Source organism: Dermacentor albipictus, chromosome 4 (assembly GCF_038994185.2).
Source record: "Dermacentor albipictus isolate Rhodes 1998 colony chromosome 4, USDA_Dalb.pri_finalv2, whole genome shotgun sequence".
Classification (NCBI taxonomy): domain Eukaryota; kingdom Metazoa; phylum Arthropoda; class Arachnida; order Ixodida; family Ixodidae; genus Dermacentor; species Dermacentor albipictus.
The window spans coordinates 132,035,426-132,055,811 of NC_091824.1; the positions used below are offsets into that span (position 1 = coordinate 132,035,426).

General features: G+C 45.7%; 1 protein-coding gene across 3 annotated transcripts in view; it reads left to right on the top strand.

Annotated features, from left to right (window-relative positions):
• Positions 1 to 301: 301 nt before the first annotated feature.
• The window catches only part of LOC135898413 (beta-1,3-galactosyltransferase 1-like), a 41,906-nt gene continuing 21,821 nt past the window's right edge, over positions 302 to 20,386 (top strand). The window contains exon 1 of one of the 3 annotated variants that reach the window (XM_065427333.1): positions 302 to 441. The gene's annotated coding sequence lies outside the window, so the exon portion shown is untranslated. Of the gene's footprint in view, positions 442 to 7,990; positions 8,680 to 20,386 lie in introns of those variants that run through there. The other 2 variants (XM_070537596.1, XM_065427334.2) reach the window with 2 other exon arrangements.

Sequence of the window (20,386 nt, forward strand, 5' to 3'; positions counted from 1 at the left end):
CTGCTAACGCGGCCTTGCGGAAACACGTCTACAGTGCTTCCATAGGCGTGTTTATATTGTCATCGTTTGTTTCAAACAAGAGAGCGGTGCAAATACGTTTGCTTTCACTTTCTGTCCGAAGTTATGCAGCATTCCGAACTTCCACGCAGGGGCGCCGGTTCTGGGCGGAGCTATACGCCGCTCGCTCATTCGTACCATGTGTCCCGAATCGCCGCATGCGGCAAGTCGCACACGACGCGCCGTACGACAGATCGCACGGAAAATCGCACCATGTGTCTCCCGCATAAGACCCAGAAGAAACGTAACGCTCGGGTTTCGCATGCACGCAGCGGCAATGAGAGCATGCATCGCGGGAAGGCTCCGCAGTTGCCGTATCGGACCGAAACTTCGCCGAAACGTTCACGGTACTAATATCTGGGCGTCGCTTCAGTGAGGTGACCGGTGAGCCCCGCAAAACCTTTGCGAGTGTGTTGTTGAAAGTGTTGCTGCGATTTCTCAGCTGGTTTGTTTGGACTTTCAATGTGTGGTGTGGTTCTGTTGCCCGTGTGTCTGCTTACAAATGGCAAGTTGCCTACCGAGTACTTTCTTTCACTCTTTTTAAGCTGCTCCCTCAGTGTAACGTAGTAAATCGGGGTTTTTTCTGGCCAAGTCGTCTTCCTTTCTTCCTTCATCTTTTTCTCATTCGGGCCTTGGCGTAATGGTTCAGGGTGGCCTTGTGTTACAGTGAAAGCTCGTTAATTCGAACTTCAATAATTCGAATTTATGGATAATTCGAACTGTACGATTTGGTCCGGCCAAGCTCCACAGAAGTCTATGTATAAAAAAGTCCGTTAATTCGAACGCGAGAAGGTTCCCTCACGGATAATTCGAACTACGCTCACCTGGCACACGGCCTACTGCCTACACACAAGGCTGTATTGCCTCCGAAACGGAGAGAACGGCGAGAGAAGGCAAAATCGGAAAAAAATCTAACCGACGCGGGGTCAGCCAGAAGGCAACGGCGGCTGCCGCCTCTCCGTTCTACGTAACCTCCGAGACTTCTTGCCCGTTGCGAATCTCGGAGGTTTTGAAAATCTTGTACAGCTGCTAATGTTGTGCGGAGATGGCACGGCAAGCGCCAAAACACAGTGAATCAAGTACGTCGCGGCTGCGTTTGCAATCGAGAACCAACGAATCAGGGCCTTCGCCACCTTCACATGTTCACCGTCTTTGTCTCGGCAGTCTTCATCGGTTGTGCACCTCTGCTTTCAGCTTAGGAGGTATCGGCCGTCGATGTCCACCGAAACGTTCGTTTCGGTGGACATCGACAAATAGTAATAGACATAGACATCGTAATAGACACATAACAGTAATAGACATCGACGGTTTCGGTGGACATCGGTGGTGTGGCACAGTCGGACCCAGAGTTTCGACTTGAAGATGGCGTGTGCCCGCGGCACACGCCATCACGTTCTGACATGCCCTACTGCTTCCAAATCGCAGTGTACTGTTGCTCTCCTTCACTTTCGTTAGTTCGAACTTTCGTTAATTCGAACTGAAGCGGCTTCCCCTTGCGGTTCGAATTAACGAGCTTTTACTGTATATGGAAAGCAGCGACTGACCGATACGGTTGTTGGGCTCATATTACCGCATGTAACAAGTCTGGTCACGCGGCTTTGAAGCGTTTGAGAGAGACGGTGAATCACTTCCTATATATGCAAACCGCAGGTTCCACTGAAGAGAAATGCGCTAAATCGGTCGAGATTGATAAACTATTCTTGAGGAACTATACTTTCGTTGATTTTGCAGTGATAGGTTGATTAGTAGAAGAGGAGGTCAAAGTTTCATGTTGGAATTCCATTCCGCAACTTCAGGGCTGGTGCGCCTGCGTGACGTCACGAATTGCAAAGTAATTATTTGAATTTCGACTGTCGTGGGTTCAGCAAAAATTCTTGAAACTTCGTAAGTTCAGCCTTCGGCTCTTTTAGAGTGCAGTGTAGTCGATTTCTACCAATAACATTTTAACTAGGGCCAGGCAGATGGCGTCAAAATTGGTGACGTCATCACGTGGTGGTGCGAGAATTTCATGGCGGCGTCGCCACCAGTCTTTCGTTTTTGCATCTTCTCGCGAGTAAGAGTGACCTTTCTTGGTTTGTGGAATGGAAATTTATTAACAGAGCTCAAATATTTGTTCTCTTTGTGTCCCTTTATGATAGCGCAAATGGGAAGCATGTGTGAACGAATGGGGTATGATTTATTTGTTTCTGTTCGGAACGAAAACAAATGAACAGCACTCTTTGTAATTGGTTAGTTTAGTCATATCGCTCTGAATACACCCCTGTCGATTTTCATTGGAAGTGGGCTGAATAGAACTCGGCAAAACAGAACGGGGTGGCCGTCGTTTACTAGCTACGGAGTATGGGAAGTTTGGCCACTACAGGGCCGGCTATCCAGGAACATTTAGTAAAGAAATACTAATGTTTAAAGGACCCAAAAGACAGACAGACAGACAGACAGACAGACAGACAGACAGACAGACAGACAGACAGACAGACAGACAGACAGACAGACAGACAGACAGACAGACAGACTCACGCACGCACGCACGCACAAAGCTTGGCTGCGTCGGCTGCGGGGGCGAAATGCAAATAAAATTCGGCGGCACCCGTCTCACGATGAATGTGCACAGCGATGCGTTTCACATTTAATGAAAGTAGCGACACGACGTGTTTTCACCGTCGAAACGAGTTATGATGAGTCATGGTTTGTGTACTGCGGCGGGATTCCTCTTTCGCGCTTCCCTAAGAACACTCGGCGCCATCTAGCGCCGCCGCCGCGAAGCCTGCGCGTGGCGTCCGACATGCATGCATCGGCGGTGGGTGCGAATGCTGAGAAACGCGTCATGCGACCAACCGGCCTTCTTTCTCTCGCCATTTTCTGGACATGCTACGCCACGTAGTGGCACTGCCGAGAAGTCCGCTCGTGGCCTCCGAGACGAGAAGCGTGGCGCGCCCGTGCCTGCGAATGTTGGGAATTGTTCCCTCGTCGCCGCACCACAGAACACCTAAACAAACTTAGAGAAGGGAAACTGTACCTTCCACAGTGCTACGGAAATAAGCGTAGTGGTGGCGTCGTGAACTAAAGTATGTGACCACAGGTGGCGCTGTACAACAGGAAACGGGAACGGGGTTTTGCACACGCTTTACCAGGTGTTCTGTGGCTTTACTGGATTTCTGGCCGCTGCGCCTCGATCGTGCTCCAGCCAGTTTGGTTGCTGTGTGGCAAACGTATATGTAGACGCTACGTTTGCCACACACCAACCAAACTGGCGGGAGCACGATCGAGGCGCAGCAGAATGCATGTAGCGCTGAGTCATATCGAGTTAAGGCACACTCTGAACTGACTTTTAAGGGCATCCCGAGCGGGTTTTCGTTTATTACGCCGCCGTTACCCCGAGTTGTGCCGCCGCGCTCCAGCTGTTGCATTTCGTGTAGGGCTACTGGCAGAGTGCGGTTTCCAGGCGGCACGATGGCCTCGACTGGAGTAAACGCACACGACACCAAAGATTGAGTAAGCCTGAAAATATTTTATTTGCATTTTACAAGTACAACAAGAAGCACACGTCTAGGCATCCACACAAACGCGGTTACATAGTCAAGAACATAGTCAAGAAATGGCTCATTAATAAGGGTAGCACACGCGCACAAGAAAGAAGACCTAAGCTACAAAACGTACGGTCGGCTGCTAAGTATAATAATTTCCCTGTCACCGCGTGTCACTTTTATACAGCGTCTTTACAGCACTACCAGGCCGGGTAGTTTGGCCGAAAGAACGCAACAGCTTACGGCCGTCAGCTGCCTCTTCCTTACGGGTGTCATAATTATCCTAATCTCCGCATCAACGTCGTGCAAGTCCGCATACAGGCATCTGTATCTGAACCATATGTGCCAGCTTAATACATCTGTAGTGAAATTATGATAACCACTGCGTCTTATCAAACGTATTGGTTTTGCAAATGCGCATTACAGCTGACGGAACGACATACTGTAAGTGAAGCACAAGAGAACACGGACAAAAGGAGGGTACAACACTTGAAGAAATGAAGAATTAGTAGGCGTACAGCAAACAAGCGATGACGGAGAACACACAATGATGCATCGGGTGTTCTGTGACATCGGTTTGCGTACTTACGGTGTTATGGTGATCAACGGCATAAAAACGTACCTTCAAGCGTACTCACTCAACCTCCGCCGCATTCATTATGATAATCAACGCCTAAACAAAATGAGGCACTATTTTTTGCCAAGAGTAGACCTCTTTACAGCAAGTCTATGTAATGACTCGCAGACGAAACCAGCATGCTTTCGAAAATGTTTTACCGGTTTTGCCGCCGTAGTATTCGAACGCCAACGGCCAGGAAACACATCGATACCAATAGGCTGTCGGCTGTCGGTGGTTAATCAAGTACAAAAACCTTGACGCTATGAGTAAACCACGCGGAACTTACTTACCACGCGTGTACTTACCACGCGGAAAAAAAAGAAAAAAGAAAAATAGAATGCCGTGCAAAAGATAGCATGTCGCAAACAATTCAAATTGATGTCTTAGAAGTCGTTCTAACACCTAATGTTGACATAATTGCCGGAGATATACTAAGTAGTTTTTAAAATATGAACCATTGCACATGAATTACGAAGAACACAAAAAAATACGAGATGCTTCTTCAGGTGGCTGCCAACTACATGCGGTTGATATATATATATATATATATATATATATATATATATATATATATATATATATATATATATATATATATATATATATATATATATATATATATATATATATATATATATGAGAGATAAAATTATGGGGTTTTACGCGCCAAAACCACTTTCTGATTATGAGGCACGCCGTAGTGAAGGACTCCGGAAATTTCGACCACCTGGGATTCTTTAACGTGCACCTACATCTAAGTACGCGGGTGTTTTCACATTTCGCCCCCGTCGAAATGCGGCCGCCGTGGCCGCGATTCGATCCCGCGACCTCGTGCTCAGCAGCCCAGCACCATAGCCTCTGAGCAACCACGGCGGGTAGAGAGAGAGAGAGAGAGAGAGAGAGAGAGAGAGAGAGAGAGAGAGAGAGAGAGACTAAATACACTTGTTCTTAGGCTTGAACGTGTTCAAGAGTTCGGACAAAAAATCAATTAAAGAAAACCAGGAAACAGCATAGATCGAGGCACATTACGACATGTGCACCACCCTTGAGGTTGGGCCAGTGATGCATGACCATGCGGTGCCTATTTAACCTTCGGTTTCACCGATGCGCTTGGGAGTGTGTCGCGTTTTGGCATGAGTGTCACTGATGGAAGCCCTTGGCAACTGCTCTCTTCTGACTCTCGATCCCATGCCGCACGCACGCACGCACGCGCGTACACGTAACATCGTGTATACTAGCAACGGAAGGGGCGAATAATTGGGCAAGTTGAAGCATAAAAACATCGCAGAAATGTTTTACACGTGATATGTTGTAAGTTCGTACGCTTTCTCGCCTTCGATGGTGTCTGCGCATACGTGACAGACACCACTAGAGCAGGTTTCTCCACATTAAAAGGCCATATGGGGAGAAGTCCACTTCTGTAATTCTCCTTACTTAGAAACTTGAGGTAACGTCGGTCCAGCATATCTTTTTCTGGAGCGTACAAAGGAGCGGCTGCCGCGGGACTGCCACCGCTCTCCGTTGCCTTTGACAATCTGCATTGCTGAGAAAGCTATCGCTAGGCTGCCGAAAACAAGTTTAAAAGGACGCCTGCTTGTGTTTACCCTTTCATTTACAGACAGCAGCCAGTACGTTGGAAGTAGTTGTGTGTGCCGGTTCCTTTAACAAGAAACGTCAATATTACAAGAGCGGGAGTTGTTGAAACAAACAAGCTAGGACATATCAGCCGGTTTCGAAACCCAGAAATTTTTAGATTACATTTGTCGCTCAACCGATCACACCGCTTCAAGACATCAGGGTGCGAATTCTGAAAGCCTTTCTTTAGTGAGAATAGCTTGTCACTGATCGGGCACCCTCTCTAATTGAGCAACATTTGTTCGCTTAGTGTACGAAATGCTTTGTGCATGAGGTCCCAGTAAGTAGTGAGGGAGTTGAATGCCTCATGACTCTGCACGTGGTGCATGCTCCCAACTCGGACCACTGATGGACACACAAGGAAAATGAGTAGCAAGAAGCCACTCCGCGATCTCGCATAGCATTAGCGGTTTTTAAAAGCAGGAAGAAAGGAAAAGCGAAGCCGTGTGTCATAGGGGAGACGTGAACACGAAAGAAAAAGACAAAGAAAACAAGAAAGTTTTAGCAGCAAGGACGACGGGGCAGCGGTTAGATTGCGACGCTAACACAGCTAAGTCTCGTAGCATCGTGGCAGCCGAAAGAGAGACGGAAGCACTTCATATGTCAGTGGCAACTTGAAGTTTAGCACGCGATTCAGTATCTCTCAGATAAAGTTTGGTGGCCTACTGGTGATCTAGGATGGAAATGGCTCGCGTCGCACGGAAAATGCTCGAGTGTCGTCGATTTAAAGCATCCGGTAAAGGCTCCTTGCATGCATCCACACTCAACTAAGCGTGGAAGGAGGATTTCCACCAACAAACCAATAATGTACATGTGTCATTATGGCGTTATCCGGCAAACCCATTTTAAATTCTCCACAGAAAATACTGCAGAACTAGTAGAAAGTCTCGGTACTTTCAGAATACGGCAAATGGGAGAAGAATTTCTTTTTATGCGCTAAGCTCGCCAAAGATCAACGAAAATCACCTGGGTCGCTTGAAGGAGGACCGTCATTGAAGAAACGAGCATTCGATGCACATCAGGTGACCTGCGCACATTTATGTGACATTCAGGTGTCGCAAACCGAGTCAAAGGAGGAAAGAAAGACGTGACCGATACTCAGTGGCAACATGTTCATGATGTGAGACAACTTAATACCTTTCCTATGGACTCTGGGACGTGCAGATAATACGCTATCGACCTGCTCAGGTCAGCGATATCCCGGTAGAAAGAATGCTGGATGTCCAATCGAAAATGCACCGGAATGAATTCGGCCATTGTCGGCTATTTCATTTGAATGCGAGCTCTCTTATTTACCCACGAGGAGATAACGTGTTATCAAAAGGCCTGTGTCAACGATAGCGGTACCTTCTCAAAAAGACCTATCCTGAAGGCAAATAGCCGCCCACTTTGTGCGAGCTACTTACGTATTACCTTATCGCAACATAGCACTCTGCATATCTCTGCATTAACTTGTAAAGTTACTTATGCCTATGACGATCCCGTCTCAATCTCTTCCCTACTTTTTCTAAAAGGCTAAACCTTTTCTTTCTTTTTTACATGTAACATTGCTGACAGCAGTACATCACTTCGCCAATGATCTCAGCGCGCATCGGTGCAACTGTGTGCTGTTTACTGTCTCGCGGTCTTAATTTACGTTAGCAACACGTGTGCGATCGGTGAGAGGTCAACATGTATTCGCATCGGGTTTAGGTTCCTTCATTAATTTTTCACACAAAAAAGAAGAAAAAAGACTGGTAGGAGAGTTCCTGCGAAGATGAGCTTAATTCGACGAAAAAAATAAAAATAAAAAATATAGCAATAACGAAGGAAAATACTTTGGAATGAAAGCGACGATGCGAGAGTGATGGGTGGTCTTGGGACGACAGGAAACAACCAGACGCTAGGCGAGAGCACATGAAAAAAATAAGAGATAAAGAAAAGAGAAAAAGAAAGAAGAAAACGAAGGTGAAGAAAGAGGGGAATTCCTCGTTTCCGAAACAGGAAACGGCGGAGGGGGTTTGACAGAGAGCGCCTCCGTGTTCTGCCCCCCGAGCGCGAAGAGGGGCAGTGCCAGACACTTACCTCCTTGCCGTGCCAAAAAACACTCACGCACGCTCTTACAACAAAAAAGAAGCAGCAACGAGACAAATGGCTGGTAATGAAAAACAGCAGCAGGAACACCTCGCAGCTGTGGCGCGGCACCAAAACTGGTCTGCTCTACGCTGCCCGTTCGCGGCATGAATGTGCCCGTAGTGTTTAAAGTGGCTGGATGCGAGGAGGAGAGGAAGCGATGGATGGACGTGGGGCAGATAGGGAGCAACAGTACTTTTCGCCTCGCCGCCGCCGCCTATATATCTCGCGCTCTCGCTCTCTTTTTTGCCGTCTACGACGGCTGGGGGTCGTTCTCTCCGCCTGAACTGCCGCGCCGTCGGCCCGCCGGTCTGGCTGTACCCTCCTTCTTCGCTCTTCTGGGCGAGGGAGCGGAGATCGCCGGCTACGCGCTCACTTTCGCCGTGAGACAGCCATCAGCGTTACCGGCGCAGTGGGCAGCTGAAGCGACAGGTCGCCGTCGACTTCCCTCTCGAGTGCCTTCTTTCCCTCGTATGTCAACGCGCGGAGAGCTGTGTGTCGTCGCGGTCCGGCCATCGTCTCCCGTATCGTCACCCTCGAGCTTACCGCGGGTCTGATGATCGGAGACGTGCGTATCAAATCCGGTTACCTGCGGCCGTCGTCGGTTGTGGCACGCATCGTCGGAATCTCGGTCTCCGTCGGCGGTAGACGCGACGGAGGGAACACCGTGCTTCACCGGGCGAGTCGGAAGGCCAGGTGATGTCCCGTGTCATCACGAGGCGGAGGCCCCAGGTAGGCGCTGGAACCCGTTGAATGATTCAATGCATGAATGTGTTTATACTACAGTGAGTTGGGGTGAGAGTGTGGGAAAGGATAAATAAGCGAGCGCGTTCGGGAAAGATAATGCGTGGTGGGTGAGGGGATTTTTTTGGGTATGGAAAGCGAGGTGCAGAGACTTCGGAAGAGCTTGGAAGCCTGGAAAAAGGGGTTCGTAAGTAACAAGTTACTTGGGTACGGTGGATGAGTGTAGAAAGTGCGTGTCTCTGTATACGAGCGAAATTAGAATTCTGCACCTATATCGGGGCTTCTTTTTCTCCGTTACTCAATTTGTATAAATGGTGCACAGCGAGTGGGAATAAATGACGGAGATCGTAACTTTACGTACTCTGTAGAAATGCAGCAACGCTTGGGCTTGCGCGCGAAACAAACAAACAAACAAACAAACAAACAAACAAACAAACAAACAAACAAGAAGAAAACCAACAGGCAAAGAAATAAACAAAGAAACAAAAATAAATAAAACGAACTAACAAACGAACGAAAGAGTGAACGAAAACCTTTAGGTCATAGAAATGAAAATTACATAAGGATCCTGTTTACAGCCAGTTATATAAGTAGGAAAATGTTCCCAAAATTATAACGGCGAGGTATACACGCGAGTGCATTATACTTTTCCCTTTTTCCCTACTAGAGCTACGCGTATACATACGTACATTTAGCCCGCCGTACTATATCTGGAAATCAGCGCCACCGATAAGATTGCTACGTTTGTTATTTATTAAGGCGAAAGCCTTAATAAAGAACTTGAATCCACGATCTTCGGTGGATGTCTAACCCTCGAGCTTATGTGGAAGTCGAACCCATGACCTTTGGTGCTAATTAAGGCGAAGGTAATTAGGGCGCTGGCAATTAATGGATCGTCAATTAAGGCATTCGAACCCATGACTTTTGATGGGAGAAAACAAGTGATAAGAAGTAACAACGCATTTGAAAGAGAATGTCAAGTAATTTAATCAATGTCTTGCGCGCAGACTTTCGCCTTCACCCTCTTTGGCGTATGCTTATGTGATTGTCAATTTTTTTATGTTTAGAATATAGCCCGGACTTCAGCGAGTCCAAGTGGGAAATGGGGAAAAAAAAACATATAGGAAGCTATAATGAGTACTAACAGATAACGGTATTGAAAATAAAAAAAAAGAATTATTACAAGACAAAAATTAACGCTGGCGTAGAAATCACAGCTACGAAATAAAAAAAAAAGAAAAACAGTATTAAAATTGTGCGACTAATGCGCAAGTAAAAGTATGGGAGTATATGCTAATATTGAAATAAAAATGCAGATCTAACGACATGTTGAATCTGCATATTCAATGCAGATCCGGTATATGCATTAGTCTGCTCGCATTAAACAGACAAACAAGCTGAATTGGTAAGGGCATCGCACGCGTAATACGAAGACGTGGGTTCGTATCCCACCTGCGGCCAGTTGTTTTTTCTTCATCCACATCAGACACGCACCCAGGATGTCTACTCAGTTTGCGTGAATTAGCAGCGATGACACTACCCCTGTTGTAGTTGTCGGTGATTTCAATGTGGATGTGTCGGTACCGAAAAGGGAGGCGTTTACGCGTTCTGTGTTGCAGACAAATCCCTTGCGATGCTTACCGATCCGGCCCAACCGACCACCCAGTGGCGTACGTGCATCGATTTGACATCATCAAAGAATGTGATTGCAGTTGCGGGTGAAATAATGACCACCGATCAAGACAATAAATGAGTGTGCGTACCTTTCGTCACGATCAAGGCAATGAATGGGTTCGTACCTCTGTTCAAAATTATGTGTCCCTTCTTCTTGACTGGTTAACATCCCTGCCTTCCTTATATTCCTCTCTCCCTCTCTATGTGTCACCTCCGTGTCGTGTGCTAAACAGCTTCGCTGGTCAACCATCTTCACAGAGTGGAATGGCTCATGATTTTTAGGTTACATTTGACTGGAAACGGGAACCTGAAGTCAAATCACATAAGGGACGCGTCTTCGGGCCCTTATTTTTCAGATACTTTGAAGCCAGTTCCGGCATTTTATTACTATGCACGTCACTCCAGTTTGTATTAACAGTCAAGAAATTGTGCATTGAAGTCGAAATTACAACAAAACTTTGCGACGTTCTCTCAAATGCAAAAAAAAAAGTTTTCTTCCTAACGCAAAAATAAATTGTTTCGATAACATTCTGTAGATATACTTAATGTTATTCTTCATGGTGGCCGATATTTTCTGAATTTTTATAAGGATTGTACAGTGCTTTAATGGTGCACAAGCGTACTGCAAGATGCAGTGTTTTCCAACTTCTGCGTGCGTTTGTGGGGTTTATGCGCAAGATTGAGGAACAACTCAAATTTTGACAGAATCTTGTCTCATTGATCCCTAGTGACAGCTGTAGCTGTCACGAGGGAACAATGAGACAATGTCATGGAACAATGAGACAAAATTCTGTATAGTGCTTCGAGACGCTGTCATTGAGACGCTGCTGCGCCTCTGGTCGAAGACGATGCACGGGGTTCCCGACTGGTCCTTGAGGAAGTGACGTTCGAAGTACCCGTTGGCTTCCGCGTACGGGTGAGGCGCGGTGGTAAGGGCATTTCCAACCATACCACACATTGCGACATATAATGGCACATATAACCACCTACAAAAGCATGATAAACGCATTCTTGGATAGCAACCAGGGTTGGTTAATATCTTCTTTTTTTAAATTTAGGCATATCTTGTGAGCCGTGTAGGGTATAAACATAAAAATTACATTAAGTTGTCACTTTTATGGTAGACAAGCGTAAACACTGCATGCAAAGGATGAAATTAAACACAATGGTACGCATCACCGCTACTTGCGGAGCATTTAATTAGCCGCTTCGCTTCACATACATTCCATCATTTGTGTTGGATCTGCATATTTTTTTTGTGTTGTTATCCGCCTTCTTTTACGGTCTTTTCTCTCCTTCACTCATTATGTCTGCTCCTTCTTAATCTATCTCCTGTTCTTCGCTCACTATCATTTTTCTATGTACCTTTTCTCTTCTAGAGCCAGCCGGTGTTGTGCCCTTATTGGCAGCAGTTGTCATCTAGCTCTGTTTGCTATTTGTGATCGTTTTTATTTATACAACAACAACGACGACGACAACGACAACGACAACAACAACAACAGCCACAACAGTAATAATACTAAATATCCGGCTCTTCGATAGGCTTCTTTCCCCGGCCTTTTGCCGCTTAATAAACAACATCAACACTTCGGTGCATGGTTCACCGCACAGCGTCGGTGCCGCATGTCTCGCCGGTGCAGCGTGGCGGATCGCATTGCGGCCCCACTCGGGCACCGACCGGCGCTTGAGGGGAGGCGGGTGAAGGGCCTGGGCATCGATATGCGTGGGACGAGCAACGTCGACTCCGCCGAAGCCAGACTCCCAGGTTTTCCTTTCTTCGTTTCTTCCTTCGCCTATCGACCCCAACGCGATGAGAGAACGCGTCCTCTTCCACTCCATGCCTGTACTCGCCGTTTCACAATAATCCGCCAGTTGAGTGGAAGAGCGTCTAGATGAGATGTCTGGACGCTCAAAACTGCTGAGCATACGATGTGGTGTGACTTGACGCGGCGGGACATGGGACACAGGTGCGAACGAATTCGCGTGGATGCACTCCTGCCTGGCTTATTTTAAGCTGCAGTAGATGGATAATGATGTACTTAAATAACGGCACTGTGTCTATTTGTGGGAGCGAGTAAGGGTAAACGAGTAAGTGTGGTTCACTATGGATGCTTCACACTCGAGGCTACACAGTGTCTTTTTGACGTCAGCCCGTGGTCGGTCCCAGTCCTCAAACGAGGTCACCTTCTTAGGACGGTGCGTTTATCGGAATGCCTCGAGTCCTTCGCATTCCTACACGAGGTGAGGAACGCTTGGAATTACTTACCTTACGCATGCGCATAATTTCACTTGCGGAAGTGATTGCGGGCAGTCAGGGTCATTGCGTTGCCGTCTCCACCGCTATAAGGCGATGATGTCGCCTGTCGTGGTGCACCCTGCTTTTGCTTTGGTTATAAGGACTTGTGCCCTTCGAGCGGTGCATGATAGAGTTGATGATCGTCCACTCTCAGTGCTGACATTATTTAGCAGCGCAAGGTACAGCGCGCTTTTGTGAGATGGCACGAACCTGTATATGCCAGCATTGTTTATTCATAATTAAGATAACTTGTTCTCCGGTTGTTTGGTTGATATTTTGTGAAGGCATTACACCATAACTGAAGCGAACACCGATAACACAGGACCGGAGACCACGGGGGCTACGCACACAAATAATTTATTAGTTCCTTAGAAGACCCGAAGAAAACGTACAGTAGATATGGGCATTCACACAGCTTGATCCCGTCAAAGAAAAAGAGGTAAAAGAACCCACATTTCCGTACCATGAACCTTCGCGCATGCTAATTATTATTGTACGTTTTTTTCACATCTTCTAAGGCACTAATATATCAGTGGTGAGAGTAGTGCCCATTGTGTCCTGTCTTGTGTTCGTTTTATTTGCGCTATTGCAGCTTCACAATGTAAACATAATTATTTTACTATATTATGTAATTTTTATGACATTTTTCACAAAGAAGCGCTTTCTTGGAAGCATAAGTTTATAGTTCTCCTCAAATTGCGATTATATATATGCGATTATTTCCTGCATATCAAGTATGCACTAGTTCAAAATGCTGAACTAGCTGTTTGTTGTGAGCGATATGTGTTGCTACCTTGGAATCAAAGTGTATTACCGTGTTTAGTACCTGCAGTTTGTATTATCACCTAGGTTGAGCCCAGCGATGGCGCATGCACACAGGAAAAACCTTGACCCTTCAATTAATCCATCGTTGCGCTTGAGAACTGGAGGAAAAAAAAAGAAAGAAAGAAAGAAAGAAAGAAAGAAAGAAAGAAAGAAAGAAAGAAAGAAAGAAGAAAGCACAGTAGGAAGGAAGGACGGGAAACAATCGTAAGAGTTCATTGTCTTTGAATCGGTTTCACGGGGGGCCAGAATGAATCGACGCAATCACCATTAAGCGTTTCTCACGCATTTGTCCGAGAGGCAATCCATCAAACTTTGATTTGTCAGCCAGACATCCTTAGTCGGGGAGAACACTCTTACTCCGTGTCATTGAATCATTCTGTCTTACCCTTCGGCATTGATATGGAGTTGTATGACAGGCTATATTCTGCCAGAAGCTGGCTTTATCTCTCTCTTAATTTCTTTCTTTCTTTCCTTCTTTTCTGTGTAGGCTCAGATAGGTGGGCACTGATTGCAATAAAAGTAAACGGTCTTGTCATTGTTTGGCAAGCAGCAGGTGCGTCTTTCTTTGATTCTCGAGGTACGCTCTCGAATATGTGCTCGCGACAATGAAATAATTAGCCAGAGAGATAAAAAAATGCAGGGTCGATTGACTATTGTGAAGTTGACTATAGTGATCCAACATTTTTGTCATCGTCGCGTGTTACTTGTGGCCGAGCACGGCTCAGACAGATAAAATAAATAAACAAAGATGGGCCGACGCGAAAGTTGTGTTTTCGTTGGCAGTGCTTTTCCTGTAAAGCAACAATAACAAACAAAGGACAACTTTTGTTGCATATGCTGGTTGAAGGCCTATTGCTTTCCACCAGTTTATTAAACAAAATAAAGCCAATAAATACAGTAAAGTCACTTGGAATAAAAGCAAACTATTTTTCTTGAAACATTCTTACGCAACATTAGAAAACAGCAAATTACGCCTATGTTTGTTCAAAACCAGCTTTTCCTTGGCTCTGACAGCGTCGAAAGAAGGAAGGAGGGAGATTATAAATGAAAAGTTGAGAGGTCGGCCAGAACTATGATGTCCTAGCCAGTTACTAAACGTTGAGGTAAGAGGGAAGGGAAACACGGACAAGAAGGAAGTGACGACGACGACGATGGTGATGATGATGATGATGATGATGATGATATGTTCGCAGTAATAAAAATAACAAACGCAGACTAGAAGCCGTTATTACAATCGCATATCCTCTCCAGTTCACTTTCGTTCAAAAAAAACTACATTAGCCTTGATTGCGTGACGCGCAGATTATTTTTCATTCCCTGGAGCCACAAGAAGACTTTCAGAAAGGGGCCGGTTTTCGATTCGTGCCTATAAGAAGCAGTCGTCGGTTGCCTCTCTCGCAAGCACAGCGACGAGTTGCGCACAAAGCCCTTCCCGACAAGATCTCAAATTCTAGGCCATACTGGCAATCTACGGGGTGCGGTGCAATCGCGATGAACTCGGTCTCGGCGTGTTGCGGAGGAGATACGGAGTTGGCTCCTTCACCTAACGATGATGCTCCGATATCGGGGCTCTCACGCAGGCATGTTCAACTACCTTTATCGGTCTCCTCTTTAGATTGCGGCTTTTGGGAGCTTCGCATCGCGCTTGTCTAAGCGATTCATATTCTAAGTGACTATCACTCAACATTGCCGAGAGCGCCAGACTATAGCCCTACGCGAGCAATCGGACTAGGCAAGCACATATAACACCGCTGTAGATTCGTGGAAACATATGCCTTAAAGGCTACCAAGAAACATTGAGCGGTTATTCCCGCTGTACGTGTGCGTGAAGACACATATGAACAAAGCTGTGCCGACAATGTGATGACGGTTGGCACTTATTTGACGTTTGTCAGGCGACATTTATATGGCAGTGAGACAACACATAACCATCGAACACATCTTTTCTTCTCTTTTTGAAATGAAAATGAAAGAGATTTAGGCTGGTACAATGTAACAATTCTACTCCAAAGTAATTAATTCCTTTTCCTTGTTCGTCAGTGGACCGAGTGCGCTCCGCCGCCGTTATCGCCGGTACCTGACCATTATAAATGGCGGGAGATAAGAAATAGATTCAATTCTTACATTACATAGGCCTTAGACATTTATGCAGTGGTGACGGATATTCCTTTTCACGTAATAGTAATAATAATAAGAAAATATATTGCTAGGAGAAGCGCTACAGTTTCAGAGAACTTAGAGTAGAGTTAGATGAGAAAGCGAATGAAGTCCACATATAGTTCTACTCAAACTGTGACATACACAGACAAAAATCGAAGACAAATTGCACTACGCACTATACATGTAGTATCGGTGTATGCGAGACACGTACATCAGGCACAGCAAGTGCTGAATGTGATATTAGCACTTGCCGAGTTACACCCCACCGGGGTCCTAGCTTTACAGTCAAGGCCGGCTATCGCTCCGTATGCATTCGTGTCTTACAAGGTTATTAAGCTATGTTATCACGTGCCTGAAAGTCTGCAGTCACAAACAGATACAAGGGGAAAGCACGAGGTCATGTATTTTAATTGCGTAGGATGTCCCAGGTAATGTTAGCCAAGCTGTTGAACGAAAAAATGAAAAGCTTATAAAAACATGGTGTAAGATACAATTGTAAGACGTACGATTTTCTGTCTTCAGACCTCTGATCACCTAACACCGTAGGGCTTTATGAGTTGATCGCGCAACAAGTTTCCTCAACCTTTTTTTTTCTCGTTAAACAGCTGGGCTAACGTTAGCGGGGACACACGGTAAATTGCCAGAGCAAGCATACAGGCAAGCGACGCCCTCCCCCCTCCCCCCAACCCCCCTTCAAGCTTTGGGAAGATATAAAAGGAAACCACATTGCTATGAACACGCGGGGAAAGTATAGTGTTGTCGATTTTAACCACGGTGATTGAACTAGAAATGATTTTAACTGAGGCAAACATGCATAAACGTGTACACAACATTTCCTCGATCCTCAGAGGCCAATAAATCCTGCGAGCTACGCGCGTTACTCTTTTCTTCAGCGCGAAGAACTTGCTTTTACAAACGTAATAAATTCTTTTAAGTAGTTTCTTATGGCGATTAGCGACAATACTATCCAATAGCGCCTTCCAAAAGCGAAGCACCTCAAACAATGGAGCTTGTATAAATGTAGCCTAATACGAGCGCAATACTGTATCGAAAGAATTCCTGGAGAAATGCAGCTCAACTTCTCTGAATAAGCGCTTTACACATTATAAGTTATGCATAATATATGAATGCATAGGCATTCAAATGTGACTTAAATCATAAGAAAAATAAGCAAACAATGCAAAATGCTATGAAAAAGCTAAGCGGAACCTCCACGAACTGGAACTGGCCCAAGATATACATGAGTAGTATAATATGGCGGTCGGCGTGGTGCGAAATGTGTTATGCGTGGTAATGATGTGTGTGGGGGTTATTCGGACGTAGCGTGCGTTGTTTATATTTGTATGCGTGAAGAGTACGGGCAGAGAGACGCGCATATTTACATTGTTGAACACATACGTTACGCCCTACGCCGACCGCCATATAATGCGACGCATATCTTCGACGGTTCCATTTAGGGATGTTTCGCTTCATTTGGTCGCGCGATGCCCTGCGCAGCATAACCAATGCGTTAATGCTGCCATAGGCAGCGGAAGTGCTGTGTGTGCATGCATAATTAACACACGAGTGGAGCATTCTCTCTCCTCTCATTTTCGTTCCTCTTTACTAACCGCCCATCCTCACTGGTCGGGTGTTTACCAGGGCGTCCAACACTACCTAGCTATCCCCCTTTTAGTAAAGGCTTAGGCCTATGTCAACAAGCCTTTTAACGCCTCCTTTCTAAGTATGGCGTATGGGGAATGGAGAAAGCGGAGGAGAATGTTTTGTGCCTCGCGCGCCTGTTGTTGTGGCTGAGAATGGGTAGTTTGTCACTGTACTCGGGATGGTAGCTATGAAGTGCGCAAACGATGAGCTTAACTGCGTATTCTCGCTCTGTATTGGCAAAGGGGTTTTATGGCTTCACATCGAATGTTTCGAATGGCTAACCATATAATGCTGCACATTAAATAAATTAGGGGTGCGCGAATACTTGAAATTTCGACTACAAGTGCACCAATTCGTTGCAGTACTGCAGTACGATGCAGTACCCGCACCAAACAAGGCCGCACGCATTTGTTTGATTACTTTTTTTATTTTTTATACATATTTCTTGCGACAAGTCCCCAAACTAATAATAATAATAATAATAATAATAATAATAATAATAATAATAATAATAATAATAATAATAATAATAATAATAATAATAATAATAATAATAATAATAATAATAATAATAATCCGTGATATTTTATTCATATTCGACTCAAGAATTCCCTACTCGAAGTTGTCGAATATTTGTTTCTTCCAAATACATAAGAGTGAATTACGGATGTGAGGACTGTTCCAAATGATGTTGCTGCAGGAAAGCTGTGGCTGCTGCGCACCAGTTCCTGAGCGAATTCATGGGGCAGGTAACTTCTGCTCAATAATTTCCAGTCGTGCAATAAAAGTCGCTAGCGTTTAGGCAGCACACACACACACACACACACACACACACACACACACACACACACACACACACACACACACACACACACACACACACACACACACACACACACACACACACACACACACACACACACACATATATATATATATATATATATATATATATATATATATATATATATATATATATATATATATATATATATATATATATATACGAATTCGTTCGTATTTATTATTTGACCTATCTCATCTTGTTTGCATGCCTTTAAAACAATGCGCGTTGGTGTGGTATCATACTTCTCTCCGCCGGCGAACACAATACTGTACGTGCATCTGCTAACGTGCAATATTTCAGTGCTGTCATTGTAGTGATGCCCCTGATAACTCAAAACAACTGTTTATCATTTACAAACTCATCAGTTAATCGGTCGTCTAATTATAAACAGCATCAGATAAATGTATTGATGTATGTAAGCCTGATTTCTTCTTTTATCAACCGGACTTCCCGCAAGCTTCGTATTTAATGTCGCTTCAGAAATAAGAAAATATTCAATATTCATTTCGATATTCGAGCGTCGTTTTTATCGAATATTCGTATCTGAATCGATACAGAAATTTTACTATTCAGAAGCCTCTAAAAAGAAGGAAAAGTAAGGATGCGAGAACAGACTGATTTAGCTATTACGAGAGACTTGGCGGTAACAACAAAATCAAATCCTACTGTAATGCGCAGAGCTGATCACCCTTACTTTCAGGTTCACACTTACCGCGCAAATCTAATTAGCGCAACGTGACAGCTACTATTCACGCAACGGCAAACCCGTCGTCGCCAGATACTTTGCCTCATGGGACGTGCGACCCCAGCGAAACGATCCGTATACAGCCAACTCAGACAGTGAGCGATGTTGATTTCGTTCGCAGTACAACAGCAATCGCTTTTCCAGCGCGCGATAGCGCGTATCGCCTGGCCATTCGTGCCAGCGAAGGCTGTCACTGTAGTCTGCGCCCATCTTCGAGAACACCGCCGCCAACACCAAGAAAAAAAAAAAAGAAAGCTAATTTTGCTCTGACTATTAGGAGATTGATGGGTGGGAGAACCTCTCGACTCTGAGCCGCTGAACTGCTCTGTGGTCTCGACGAGGCCGGACCTGCGAGAAAGATCACGAATGGGGCATCAGCAGCCCGTCGGGGGAAACTCTAGCGAACGTCTGCGCCATCAGTTCGCGAGCGCCTATTTGCCCCCATCCCCAGCATGACGCCGCGATGCAATTACACCGGCATGCGGGCTCGCCTTTTCACTTCTGCGCACTTTCATTTAGCTTTCCCTCGCAAATGTTTGCCCCCCGCGAACGATTATTATTGGGACTGGAAGGTTCTTTCGCTCCATCTGGGCAGCCGTCTATAGTACGTGACGACTCGGCGCGCTGTCTTTCCCCTGGAATGCGGCGACTCCGTGAGAACGCTCGCTTCCAGATGGTGCTACGACGCGTGATGAACTATACGACGGCCTCAATGCCTGCGCCACTGCGCCCAGGCCGGAGGCATCGAGGCAACCAACGTTAATGTGACTGGTCCTTAGGCGAGTTGGCCCATGGAACGCGATGAAATTGGAGACAAGCGGGGAAATTTTTGAACCGGATAGTATGGAAATTACAGGATACCTGTTTCACAAGAACGAATTCTCTAGTCGAATAAAAATGGCTTGGCGCGCGTGTTGATATTCACTCTCAAGTCTTGAACGATGGCTTGCCATTATCCTATAAGGAGGAACTCTATTACAGCGAAGTTGTAGCCGTGTGTCCATTTTTCGTGCATTTTTCCTGCGCGAGTCCGTCAGCAAAAATGTGGACCGATCCCGGTGGCACTGCAGGGCCAGGAGCAGTGGCTCGTAGCCGCGTAAGGCAGAGGCTTCAAGCAGTCATCAAAGTGAAGCGAACAGTGCATACATTCTTTGGAATCAAGCATATAGGTGGCGCAGTCTGCGAGTGATTATCTATGGGGACAATTCCTTAAGAATCACAGTTAAACGCTGTACAACGCGCGATGTAACAGAAAAATGACAGAGGCAACGGTAATGGATAAGATTAAGGCAGCGTGCGATGAGAGAGCACTTGAGTAGCTCACCTTCTAGTTGAGGTTAAGCGGAAGTAGTGGAACTGGGCTACGAAGAATAACCGGTGGTCTGGTAAAGCAACAGAGTGGGGTGCCGAAAAATGAGGAATCGGCTCGGATGTGACAGATATTTTGACGGAGTGAAATGTTATAGCATTCACAAGATTTGGGTGGATTTGAGGTGAGTAAGCT